The sequence below is a fragment of the Otolemur garnettii genome, unplaced genomic scaffold (assembly GCF_000181295.1).
Source record: "Otolemur garnettii isolate 467f Iridium unplaced genomic scaffold, OtoGar3 scaffold00044, whole genome shotgun sequence".
NCBI lineage: Eukaryota > Metazoa > Chordata > Mammalia > Primates > Galagidae > Otolemur > Otolemur garnettii.
Genome location: NW_003852439.1, coordinates 1,129,525 through 1,143,452, shown reverse-complemented (window position 1 = coordinate 1,143,452; position 13,928 = coordinate 1,129,525). Strand labels below are relative to the sequence as shown.

The 13,928-nt window shown below is 40.6% G+C and overlaps 1 protein-coding gene across 1 annotated transcript in view; it reads left to right on the top strand.

Moving 5' to 3' along the window:
- The first annotated feature begins 13,719 nt into the window (after positions 1–13,719).
- LYRM1 (LYR motif containing 1) overlaps positions 13,720–13,928 on the top strand; it is a 24,148-nt gene continuing 23,939 nt past the window's right edge. The window contains exon 1 of the mRNA XM_023513829.1: positions 13,720–13,842. The gene's annotated coding sequence lies outside the window, so the exon portion shown is untranslated. The remainder of the gene's footprint in view (positions 13,843–13,928) is intronic.

The following is a 13,928-nucleotide window of genomic DNA, read 5'->3' as shown; positions in this document are numbered from 1 at the left end:
AGATGCCACCTTAGTTGGGATCTGAGAGTTTCTCACCATGAAATCATGTAGAAACCTTGCATTAAATAAATGAAGTAGGAGAAAAATCCTGGGCTACACCATTACCACCATTTTGTTGTATTTTGACCTAATCTCTAGTAGCAACACTTGGCATAGAAAGATATTAGACTGGAACTATCTTTATAGCAATTTTTTTAAACTACAATTGAAAAACTAAGCAATTTATTACAAGGAGCTATGCCAGATCCATGATTTATTTTATTTTTATTTTTGCTCACAGCAACCTCAAACTCTCAGGCTCAAGCGATCTCTTGCCTCAGCCTCCCAAGTAGCTGGGACAACAGGCACCTGCCACAATGCCCAGCTATTTTAAGAGATGAGGTCTCGCTTTTGCTCAGGCTGGTCTCAACCTGTGAGCGCAGGCGATTCACTGGCTTCAGACTCCCAGAGTGCTGGGATTACAGGCGTGAGCCACCATACCTGGCCCAGATCCATGGTTCTTTATGCTGAGTTAATTCAGAACAAGATCACATAGACTACTAAACAAACGCTGATAATGAAAGATGACAGTCTTCAGATACACATAAAATGTCTAGGGACTACAGATAATTAAGGTTTTAAAATTTAAAAAAAATCAAGAAACCAGAGACTACATCTGAAAAATGCTTCTATTGTACAATAGATATTTCAGTTTCATTCTGAGTTCTGCTGAAAAAGCAAGCACTTCCCACAATACTCTGCATCATTTCTACCACTACTCGTTTTCCTTCTCAAGACCTCCACTATGATGACTTATAAGCAATATGACAGAAAGGGAAACAAGATTTTAATACTGGCTGCCTCAGTGTTTAACTTCATTTTAGAACACATGTCACATTGTGTCTTTAAATCAGTTTCCACAAGAAGTAATGTACAGGTCAGCTCTTGAGATGGAGCAGAGCCTTGGCCTTATAGAATTTTGAATCCAGGCTCTGGCACAACTTCAAGAGAAGTAGTTAGGCTTTCTTGTCCTCACCAACAGAAAAAATGAGACTTAAATTCTACCATGAGAGCTAACACCAAAGAGTGAAAGGAACTAAAGATCAATTCAGGTTGCAAGAAAACTGCTACAGGTAAATGAGGAAACAACATTACTCATTTTTTATTATTAAAAAAAAAAGCCGCCACTACTAGCATCTGTGATCTTAAATTCTACACTACTTAGGGGTATTTCTGCCATGAACACAAAAATAACCTGCTCTACTGTGGCCATCACCACAAAGACTTCATTAAGTAAAGTGTGATATGCACTAGAATTATTGAGTCTTAGAACTTACAAAATTTAGCCATTCCTCTGCCATCTTTATGATATGACATATCCATTTACCATTGTAATCACCATTCACCTAACATTTCTCTTAAAAGCTTAAAAAAAAATAAACAACCCCACACCATATCTACTGTTAAATAAAAAATATGGAAGGCCATTGTTTTGGACTAAGCTCCTGCACTAGGCCACAAGAGACCAGACTAAAAATCAAAATGGGGTGACCCATGCTAAAGTTCCACATCCCCAAACAATTTATCTGACCTTTGCTGACCTGAGAAACCAGAAGAAATAACAGCCAATTTCCCTAAGAGATCAGCTTAAATCTTCAATCATGATGATAATGAAGTTGCTTCTGCCTTAATCCTTACACAAAAAAGGCCGCCCGAGGTAACTTGACATTACTAATCAGTTTTCTATTGTTCTGTCTCCTATTTCCTGCCTTATAAAGAAAGTAGCTTTGAAAGGACTAATGCACTCTTCATTCTTTGCTTCTGCTTTCTTCAGCCCTTCCCTCAATAAAGCCAACTCCCTCCCTCAACTCATGGGAATACTTATTCTAACTTACACAGAATGAAGTATTGCCCAATTCTAGAATAGCCAATTGAGATCTGTAATCTAAATTTGTTGTTATTCTGTCCTCTGACACGATTTTAGTAACATCCTAAGCACCATTTATGTAGTTATAGGTATGATATGCTAATTATGTTTTCAATAACACTTAAAAAAATAGAAGTTGGGCGGTGCCTGTGGCGGAAGGAGTAGGGTGCCGGCCCCATATGCCAGAGGTGGTGGGTTCAAACCCAGCCCTGGCCAAAAACTGCAAAAAAAAAAAAAAAAAAAAAATAGAACTCATAAGGAAAACTATTCATGATATACCACCAAAAATCATCTCACACACCTTTAGTGATACAAAAAACACACTTAAATGTTCATTTCAGCAGCATACATATTAAAGTGTAACCAAAGCCACACTTTGGGAAAAAGTGATTTAGTTCTAAATCCTTTATGTCGTAATTAAGAAAACACAGACTCAAAGAGATGTGACCTTTGCAAGTACACACAGCAACTGGTGACAGAGTTTAGCCTAAACTCATGGATTCAGTCCAGTGGTGGTCCCACTACAGTGGATTGTCCAGAGGGTTGAACTACAGGATGAATGAGAGACCTAGATCCAGAGGAGTGCACCAAAAAATGACTCTTTTAAGCAGTAAACCCTTTCCATGTAGATCTGTGGCTTTTTAATTTCTCTGAGAACACACACAACATGGTACTTGCCAATGACTCTCTCAAAAATTATCTGGACTGGCTAAAATAAATCTGTTTCCTTCCCAAAGTTTCATGTGGTTTTTGCCCTATTCCTTGACCCTCAAAGCATACAGCCAAAAATTAAAATGTCTCCTGGATCGGTTTCCCAGTTTTGGGGGGTTTTGGGTTTTTTTTTTTTTTTTGAGACAGAGTCTCACCTTGTCACCCTCGGTTAGAGTGCGGTGGCGTCACAGCTCCCAGCAACCTCACATTCTTGGGCTTAAGCTGGTGCTGAGCTAGTTTCCCAGTTTTTGATCCAACAGTATCCTAGCTCTCGTCCCCATTGCTAGGCTCAAACAGTTTCTATAGGGTTTCAGGAAGAAAATTTTCCATGTCTGGGTTTTAGGCCAGCTTTGGAAACAAGTTGGAAGTTTCCATTACAGAGTTACTCATGTAATTCCCAGATACCCAGAAGGTAGGATGTATTTTCAAGTGATAGATAACTTGTATCAACTGTGTGTCTAGTAATGTTTTATACACTGTCCCATAAATTGACTCTAAGAGGAGGCAAAAGATAAGCATATTTCCTGGGCCTTGGGAGTTGCCAATCCAGGTGGGCTTAGCTATGAATGCCATGTAGCTAATATGCAGTAATAGCTAATGTTATTAAATATTTATTTATATGCCAGTAATTGTGCCTTGTCCTTCAAAAGCACTGTCTTATTGAATCCTCCCAAATGTTTACTGTGATTATCCTCACTCTATACATAGTATGTGGGAGAAAGGCTTAGAGATAATGGCTCAGCCAAGGTCAAGTGGATGGTAAAGTTCAGACTCAAACCCAGACTGTCTGAGTCTAGAGCCTATACTATTAACCAATGCACTGTGCATATCCAAACTTTTCTAAAAGTCACTAAAAGATAACATGAAATCTATATACCTGACTTCTTACAAACTGAACTTATTTCTTCTGTTAGGAAAGCTGCACCTGTGAAGTTCAAGAATACTGCACATTCTGAGAATGGCATTTCGTATTGATTGAGGGAGGCATTTGTTCCTTAGAATCTGAAGCTATTCAATTTGCAGTATCTGGATGTCAAGAAACACCCAATGTTCATTATCTATTAAATTAATCGACCTTTGGTATTACTAATCACAGGACACAAAACCGGAGCACTAAAGTGGTGTAAGAAAAATATATTTGGTCATAGTCCCAGATTCCTGCCAAAGCCCTAAAACCCATGGAATTTCCTGACTGGGTGTTTTTTGTTACTCAGGAAGAGACCCTTTTGTCTGCATCAGAGTTTATGCTAACTAGGTGATTTCAAGGTGGGCCTGGTAAATAGTTTCAAGTGAAGAGCCAAACCATAAAGACCAGAACAAGATTAGAGGATAAAGCCCTACATTCTGTGCTCTAGAGAGGGAGAGCTGGCTAGAGACAGAGTTCAATCTCCAACAGCCAGTGACTATGCTTACAAAAGAAAACCTCACTTAAAACTCTGAAATAATCAGGCTAGGAAAGCTTCCAGGTTGGTGAAACCACCCATGATCTGGAAGGGAGAATGGCGCACCCAAAAGGGACATGGGCACTGCGGGCCCCTCAATTCATTCCTTGCTCTATCCATCTCTTCCATTTGCCTGTTCCTCAGTTACATCCTTTACAACAAAACTATAATCTTACATACCTCGCTTTCTTGAATTCCGTGAATCATGCCAGCAAACTATCAAACCTGGTATGGCAAGGTAGAGGTTAGGGGGAGTGTCATGGGAACCCCCATATTTGTAGTTGGCCCGACTTGAGAATACCCAAGACCTGCAGCTGGCATCTAAAGTAGACAATCTTGTGGGACTGAGTCATTAACATGTGGGGGTCTGTGCAAACTCCAGACAGTACCAGAACTAAATTGCTAGACACTCCGTTGCTGCCTAAGAACTGTCGGCGGAACTATATAATAACCACAGAAAAAGAGGTCCACATTAAATTCAACTACACTGATGCTTAGAAGCCACTTCCCTGCTTGATCCAATCATTAAATCCATGCCTGTCACCAATTCAGAGCACTGCTTGCCATTTTCACCACTAGCAGGAAATCAGGCCCTATGGACAGATCCACAAGTAACTGGTAGAATAAAAAAAATTTTTAATAAGAAGATAGACTAAAGAACTCATTTGACCTGCTAAAGCAAATATGATATAAAAATATGAAATCAAGAATTATTTCAATAGTTTTACCTGAGATTTATTTCACATTTTCATAGTTCCTGCAATTACTTCAATATTTGACATTTAACTGTTCCCTTTGAATAGCAGACAATGAATGATCAGAGCCACCACCACTAGTATTCTCTTCATTATGTATACCAACCCAAACTCTAATGGACCCAGGCACATTACAACCCCTCTTATTTATCAAGTTCTGATTTACCAAAATAAAGTCGTAAAAGATATCAAAAAGCCAGCATTCCACAAGCAGTCCACCATCACTGACTAGTCAGTCCTGAAGACCAACCTGCTCAAACCAGCAGCTGAGTCCCAGCACTTGTCCCTTCTTGGCAGACACACTTTCCAGTTGGAGAACTTGAGTCAGAACCCCGGTCAGGGCCACTGTGCTTATTCTGCTCAACTCTGCAGGTCTTGCAACTCTGCACCCCTCCTTGTGAGTGGTGTTACCTGGAGCTAGACAATCTTTTGGGCAGCTCCTTCCCTACCCACTGTTCTCCCAGAAAACTCTACTGTTAGCATTTTCCACCCTTTCCCAGCTGAACCACTGATGGGCATTATTTCTCTTTCCCTTCTACACCTAGTCCACAATACCACGGCACCACCACCCCCCTGCTCTCCCAAAGGCCTGTTCCCCTACACACACTCTTCCCCACATCTAAACTACCTACACCTACTTAATGCCTCTGGAAAACTCTTTAGACTTTTTGTAAAAGGTTAGGAGATCCCCAAGCAGAATTTTCCTTACCATGGGTATGAGCTAAACTCTTTTGAGCAAATGACTAGTTATTTCAAAGAAAAACTAAATTTTTTTTTTTTTTTTTTTTTTTTTTGGGAGACAGAGAGTCTTACTATGTTGCCCTCGGTAGAGTGCTGTTATGTTACAGCTCACAGCAACCTCACACTCTTGGGCTTGAGTGATTCTTTTGCCTCAGCCTCCCAACTAGTTGGGACTACAGGTGCCCGCCACAACCCCACGCGCTATTTTTTGGTTGCAGTTGTCATTGTTGTTTAGCAGGTCTGAGCTGGGCCAGGCTCAAACCCGCCAGCTTCGGTGTATGTGGCTGGTGCCCTACTCACTGAGCTACGGGTGCCAAGCCAAGAAAAACTAATTTGCTAAGAGAAAAAGAGCCATGAAAACATTCCTAAAAGTGGACACAGACCTGGGTGAAGCACTCAACTACAACTTGAACTTTACCTAAGAAAATACAAACAATGTAACCTAATCATCCCTACCTTTATATTAATCTGGAAAAAAAAAGTGGACACAGAGCATTCACTCTAATGCTCCTCACTCTCAAATTCTACTTACTCAGAAGAAAATGTCACCACCACAGGAACAAATAACTCCTCAGAGGGCCTGAGACTTCCAGCATGTCCCTGATCCTGCCTCCTAGGACCCACTCTACTGCAGTCCCAGCACCTTCACTGTATTTCTCACCTCCCCCTCCTGTTTACACAGCACCCACTACATTGTTACCAAGAAGATATAAAGCAAGCCCTTTAAACCAAAGCAAATTTGCTTCACAGACATTTAAGAAAAAAAAAAAAGAGAGATGTGTATCCACTGTGGTATTTCCACAGAGACTTGAAAACTTTTCTGTCAATGGGTACACCTGGGTTTTCCTGTTCAGATTCCAGGGCAGGTTACTGGGAAAAGGAAGTATACAGCTCAGCATTTTATACAGGTGTTCTCTAAAGCATGTGGTCAGTTTCAGAAATATTCTGAGGGGAAAAAAGCCAGCTCTCCTAAGAATCTACAACCTCTTCTAAACAAAGGAGCTTCCCATCCCATTACCCATTGATAATTCTACCTCAGATATGCTTCATTGCAAGGAGTCTTCTCTTAAAGACTAATAGCTTATGACAAAATGTCTGAGTAGAGAACCCAAGAATAGAGAGGACCAAGCACCAAGGATTCAGTTAAACCCAAAGTCTACCAAGTGCCTACACTAACTTGTTTGACTAAGAGAACAAGTGTAACTTAAGAGAACAAGAATAAATGCAAAGAACACCTGATTGTAGTATGGCAGCTACCTGAACCTTCTGTAACTTTAAGCAAATTTACTTCACTTCCTTGATCTGTGTCCCCATTAAAATCACAGCTTTTCAATCTGCTTTCAGCCTCACAACATTTTCTTCAACTGGAATCTTACAGGGAAACCCAATATAACACAACATTATAGTGACTTCCCACAGAGGGAAGTAATAGGTGAAATGGAAGAAAAATAGGAAAATCCTCTCATCTCTGCCACAGTCTACTCCATCAATGGCCCCTGAGAGAGCTCCTCAAAGCCTAGCTTGAAAAAAGCATCACACCAGATATTCTAAGCTTCTGTAAGGGTCTGACTTTTTCTTGCTTCTTCCTAAATTGGAAGAAGAGGAATTAACCACTTTCAATATAATGAATGTAATGACTTGAGACTTGTTCAGAATCAAAAAATTATAGGACACAGACCAACACACTTTAGGCAAACACTGCATGAAATACAAACCCCTCACGAATAAAAAAGAGCTCAAAGTGTGACAGAACTCTTTTGCTTGATTGTGTGTGTGTAGAAGCACTATACTACTATACTAAATAAGGGGGCATGTCTTCCAACACACTGTACGTAAAGTGACAGGCCGAGTGACTACAAGATGCTAGATACTCTAAAAATGAAAAGTCTCACACTTGCAGTAGTACTGAGAACCTTGATCAAACATCAGATCTGGGCTGAATCTATAAGGCTTCAGTGGTACAACTATGTCCAATCATGAAGTCCTCAGGTTGTGCCCTCAGCAAAGCACAACACAGATGATGCTGCAATTCAGCCCCAAACCCAACAACACAGCACAGCTCAGAGGACACTCTTGAGCAAGGCCAAGTGGGCAGGAAAAGTCACTAACATGTCTGTCTTTGCTTACAATCAAGTAGGCATCTAGGCACTGGGTAAAGGTGACTTATTCTGCCACAACAAGGTCTAATCACCACTTCAAGATGAGCTTTCCTATTCTGATGTATAGTACTATTTAAAGGTCTCATATGCACACATCTTAAATGAAATGATTTGGCATTTCTCCTCCTGCCATTTCTTTCTTTCAGCATTAACATACATCTTCAAAGAATTAAGTCTGAGCCACTTCCAACCTTTTCTCTTATTATTGCACTGCAGCTGGCCCTTTGCACGGGCAGATTCACCCAAGCACAGACCAAAATACCCAGGAAAAGGCCGGGGGTAGTGCTATAACCCCAGCACTTGGGAGGCCGAGGTGGGTGGATTGTCTGAGCTCATGGTTCTAGACCAGCTGGGGCAAGAGCAAGACCTCACCTCTAAAAACAGCTGGGCGTTGTGGTGGATATCTGCAGTCCCAGCTACTCGGGAGGCTGAAGCAAGAGAATAGCTTAAGCCCAAGAGTTTGAGGTTGCTGTCAGCTGTGACGCCACAGCACTCTACCGACAGTGACAAAGTGAGACTCTGCCTCAAGAGAAAAAAATAAATAAATTCAGGAAAAAAGTAAATTTAAAAAATAATGTAAATTTTTAAGAATACAGTGTAACAACTATTTACACAGAATGTACATCATATTAGGTCCTATAACTAACCTAGAAATTCTTCATTTTTTTTTTTTGAGACAGAGCCTCAAGCTATTGCCCTAGGTAGAGTGCTGGGGCATCACAGTTCACAGCAACCTCCAATTCCTAGGCTTAAGCGATTCTCTTATCTCAGCCTTCCAAGTAGCTGGGACTACGGGCACCCGCAACAACGCCCAGCTATTTTTTTAAATTTTTTGTTGTCATTGTTGTTTGGCAGATCAGGGCTGGATTCAAACCTGCCAGCCCTGGCGTATGTAGCTGGTGCCTTAGCCGCTTGAGCTACAGGTGCCAAGCCAAGAAACTGACAGTATATGAGAGAATATATATATAGGTTATATGCAAATACTACATCATTTTATGTATTTAATTAATTATTTAATTTTTTAGAGACAGGGTCTCACTATGTTGCTCAGGCTAGCCTCAAACTCCCAAACTCAAGCAATCCTCCTGCCTCAGCCTCCTAAGCAGCTGGGACTATAGGTACATGCCATGACACTCAGCATACTAAGCCATTTTATACATGTATAAGGGACTTCAGTATTTGTGAATTTTGGTATCCACAAGGGTCCAGGAGCCAATCCCCTAGGATACCAAAGGGATTTAAATTGATATACTAAACTCTAGTTTGTGATTACTCTCTAATTAAATAGTCAAGTGCTATGGTAATCTCCTTATCCCTTCCAAGAGAAAGAGTATTCTCCATCACCTAGAAAAACAGACACAAAAACTAGTTTTTTTTTTCTTTTTGAAACAGTCTCATTTTGTCACCCTCCATAGAGTGCTGTGGTGTCAGAGCTCACAGCAACCTCAAATTCTTGGCACAAGCGATCCTCTTGCCATAGCTTCCTAAGTAGCTGGAACTACAAGTGCCCACACACCTTACTATTTTTTAGAGATGAGGTCTCACTCTTGCTCAGGCTGGTCTTGAACTTTTAAGCTCATGCAATCCACCCAACTCAGCCTCCCAGAATGCTAGGATTATAGGTGAGCCACCATGCCCAGCTGAAACTAGACTAGAATTGAAGGACGCTACCGCAAACCTAATCCGTTGTGCAAAGAGCTTGGAACACTACTCCAACATTTAAGGAGAACTGATATCACTAGTATCAATACCTATAAATACACACAGAGGTAACTGTAAATTATCAAGAGTCGGGGAAATGGGAGTTACCACATAATTACTATTGTTTCAGTCTAAGTTACCACTTCTGCATCTTAGGACAACTGGCAACCAGTGTACAATTAATTTACTGCAGCACATACCAATGGTCCTTGACTTCTTCAAGTACCTATATAACCATTCTGTGTTTCACTTTCAGTTTAGTATTAAACAATTACATCAGATACTCAAAACTTTATTTATAAAGTTTTTATTTGTCCAACTGTAGGCTAATGTTCTGGGCACGTTTAAAGTAGGCTGGACTGTGACAACTAATAGCTTAAGTATGTTAAATGCATTTTTCCACTTACAGTATTTTCAAGTTATGACAGGTTTAGGGGACCCTGACCCACTGTAAGTAGAGGAGCATCTGCATATCAAAACAATAGCGAAATCACATTAACTTTAAGTCACTTAATGCAATGCAAAACCACTTACCCACAACTTCAATAGCAAGTGGCATCAACTGGCTTTCTGGGTTGCTGCCTTTCAGAAGATTTTTGTCCAAAACCTCACAAAGTTTGAGAAATAAATCCACTTGTATCTTAAATTAAAAGGCCAGCTCAGCTCCAAGAATCTAACTCACTTAAATCTGCAGATTCTTTCCCCAAATACAATTAGTGGCCAACGTAGGTGTCAATGGCTTCTCTCTGTGTTCAAGTCCCCTCCTACCCATCCACCCCCTTTCAAAAATTAGAAAAGAACCACCAGTCTCCAAACTGGCTGATATTTCAGCCTACAGGGTATTTCCATACTGGAGTTATAATAAACCATTGAAATGAAGATGAATAGTGCACAGCTTAATAACCCACCAGATAGAGCATTTTATGGTCAGCATTAGCATACAAAGTTAAGTCCAAAATCTTTAACCTGGGCCAAAAACAAATACACACACATACACACACACACACACACACACAGAGGGGTACACCAAAAAATATGCACACATTTTTAACAAAGGAAACACTATATTAAAATTGTAACACTTAATACATGGTGATAACGAAAGATGAATACAAGGCATGTTGAGCACCTCTTGTAATTGCAGAAGTCAAACATGACTTAAGTACTACAAATTTAATGTGATTTTTTCTTTCTTAAAATGTGTATACAAAGAAAAAATGTGTATACAATTTTTTGGCACCCTCTGTATATATATACACACTGTTATCTCCATCCTTATCAGTGCTCCATTCCTTAGAGATAAACTCCTAAGTATGAAGGTGGAGTCTATTGTTTGCCTGTTCCTAGCTGTTCACTTTAGTCCTTTGCTTTCTAACTAAAAGACTTTTTGTTTGCAGTCAAGTCAGAATTCAGTAATTCAGTACCAGGATCTGCTCCCTCCCCTTCATTATTCCAGGACTGTCCAGAAAGTGCTATTCAAGGTGATTTTAACAACCCATCTACAGGTGCTACTAGAATTTTAGTGCCTAAAGCAGGTGACAAGTCCTCAATTTCTGATTCATTTTTCCCAAATACTAAAAGGTTTTATTTGGCATTTCTAATCCTGAGTTTATAGCGAATAGCCCTAGCAACATTTAAGTCTCTCAACTGCCTGGCTCAAAGAGCCAATTCACTCAAAGAACACACTAGTCACTGTTGTGGGGTTCAAAAGAAGAAAAAAAGCATATTCTTTCTGTTTCAGCCCACTGAAAGATAGCTCAAGAGGGTCAAATCAAGGAGGATTCTTGACTGGGCAGTTCAAGTGGACAATCTGGTCAAGGTGAGGCTGCAAAGCAGCAGAATATTAGAGATGAATGCCCCCAATAGAAGGCAAAAGTAGGTTACATCCCTTGGTTACAAGCCAGCCCAAAATGCCGACATAGTGGAATGGAGCCCCACAATGGTCATTTATCTAATGTAAATCCCTGAGTGAACTTTTAACACCAACCTACGCTCAGCTGAGTGTTATTAGTCATAAGGCGGACAAGACAAGAGTAGAACTACTGCAACAGAAACTCTGCTTCCCTACAATGAACAACCTGAAACTTAGATCCTGATGGTCATCTTTGTAGTCTGACAGGGGCATATTATTAACACTTGCCCAATCCTCCAACCTTAAATTCATGTAGCACTGGAAGCAAAGGAGGATTCATACTAGAACACAGAGGACTTACGCAATTTTAAATAGCAGCATATAATAAGAAAAAATACTTTAAGGAAAAAGGTGTGCCCTCAAATGAATATCTTGCTTAAGTTTGAACACATAACTTGAGCTCTATTTGCCAGAAAAGACCCAGGTGATCACTGCCTCCTCCTCTCCCAGTCTCAGCAGGGTGACTTATTTTTACTACAATAGTCTAACAGTACCTGCAAAGAGTTAAGAAGTAAGACCCTAGGAAAGGCAACAGAATAAAAAAGCAGCAGCACTTTCTACTTCCTTCTCCTTTGGCTCTTATTTTGCCTATGTATTCTGAAACCCACTTCTACCTCTATGACCTTGTTTCTTTAACCCATGCCCTCGTCACTCTATCCCTTTCTTCCCAGTCCCTAGAACTTGCTAAACTTATTCCAGCCAGTTTCTGTACTACCTATTCTCAGAACCTGAAAGGCTCCTCCCCTTATCTTTGCTTGGCTGGGTCCTTCTTTTTATTTAAAATTCAACTTATGTGTCACCTCCTGGGAAAAGTCTTCCTTGACTGCATCACACTTTCTATCAGATCACTCCTATTTTTTTTTTTTCAGAATCTAATCAAAATCTAACTTACTTGCTTATTTATTATTTGCCTCTCTGTTCTCACTCCCCACTCCAATGTAAGCTCCCCAGGGGGACAGACCGTTTTGCTTGTGTCACTTTTGTACACCTACTGCCTGAAACTGGCTGGCACTTAGTAGCCAGTTTTATTCAATGGCAAACTTGGTTCCAAATCAACTAAGGTGAGAACAGTAGTCTTTCCTCTGTTGTATTTCTGTGAAACATCTAAACATACTGTTACTTGTACAATCAAGTTTTATCAGGCCTAAAAGCCCTAGTAAGTAGGGTGAGACTCTCTTGCCAGCATCAGAACACCCATTATGATAATTCAAGCAACATGTATAGCAAGCCCCTTACAGAGGACAGGATTTATGGGCTCTTCGTATCAAAGGACCCCTAAAATTTAGGCACTGTCTCTAAAGTTCTTCAGAAAATAGTTTCAGATTCAACAAAGGATTTCCAAAGAATTTATCAACACCAAAACAAAACTCATTATATTTCATTCTGACATCCATATGAAAGCCTAGAGGAGTGCTACTTGGTGGATTCTTTTTAAGCCAAACAGCATATCAACAAAGACTCTTTCCAATCATTCTTTGCTTTCCTCAAACAATTTTCTCACACTCTTTATTGGTTTGTATTCTTTTTTGTATTCAAACTAAACAGATCACATTGTGTCAATTAAGACCACCTATATACAAAGAATCAGCTAAATAATAAGATGAAAATAAGCACAAGCTGAATGTGTCACTAAAGATTTGTGTGCCACACACAAACGGAGAAAAAGATAAAAGAGCTATTGTCCAACTGCAGAAACAAAAAAGTAATATGGGGTTTTCTGTTCTCTGAAGTGCATCATGAAGAGTGGGTGGAGAGAAACACAGAAATCCAGAATTAGCCTAGCATCAAATCATTTTGGGAAGAGTTGACAACATGTAAATTCCTCACACATAAAGTATTTAGAGCAAGAGACCTTGATTCCTTGGCTATGATGCCATTTAGGATTCCTTGCAAGGGCTTAACAATTCCAACATTCATAAAAGAAAATGCTCATTATAATTGGGAGCCACCAGACATTGAGAGGTACTCTGATGTGACAGCCTGTAACTGAAGTATTTCAAAGCATGCAGTTAAGATCTGGGATAGAGATTGAACACCAAATTCAAAAGAGATAACCAAGGTACTAAGTATCATAAAGGAAGAATAGGGGGGACCAGGATTGCCACTCAGCCACAGAGAATTAAAGTGGAAATGAGGGATGTGTATGGGGGAGGATGAGGGGTGAAGAGTGGGAAAAACAATACATTTGTCACCCCGTCCCACTTCCTATACAGGATACAGGCAAAGCCTCCAGCCTCATTAGCTCAGGCACAGATGGTTATCGTTTATAGCGAAGGTGCACAGAAAGGCCTTCAGGTCTGAGACCCTTAATTCCAGGGCTGTTAATGATTAAAGACAAGGATGGGGGTGGGGAGGGAAATGAGGGCGGATTCACCCACCACCTCCCCCTTGGGCTCCTACCTCGCAGCGCTTACCCAGGACATCGGACCAGACTCTGCACCCCCTCCAGGGCAGCTCCGCCCCCAGATCCCCAGGCCCCGGGTTGAGGAGTGCTGGCAGTGGGAAGGGACAGTAGGTAAGTTTTCTGAGCCCTGCGGCTGACACGCCACAGGCTCCCCTCACAGCTCCTTCTTCCAGAGGGACCAGTCCAGACAAGGCTCT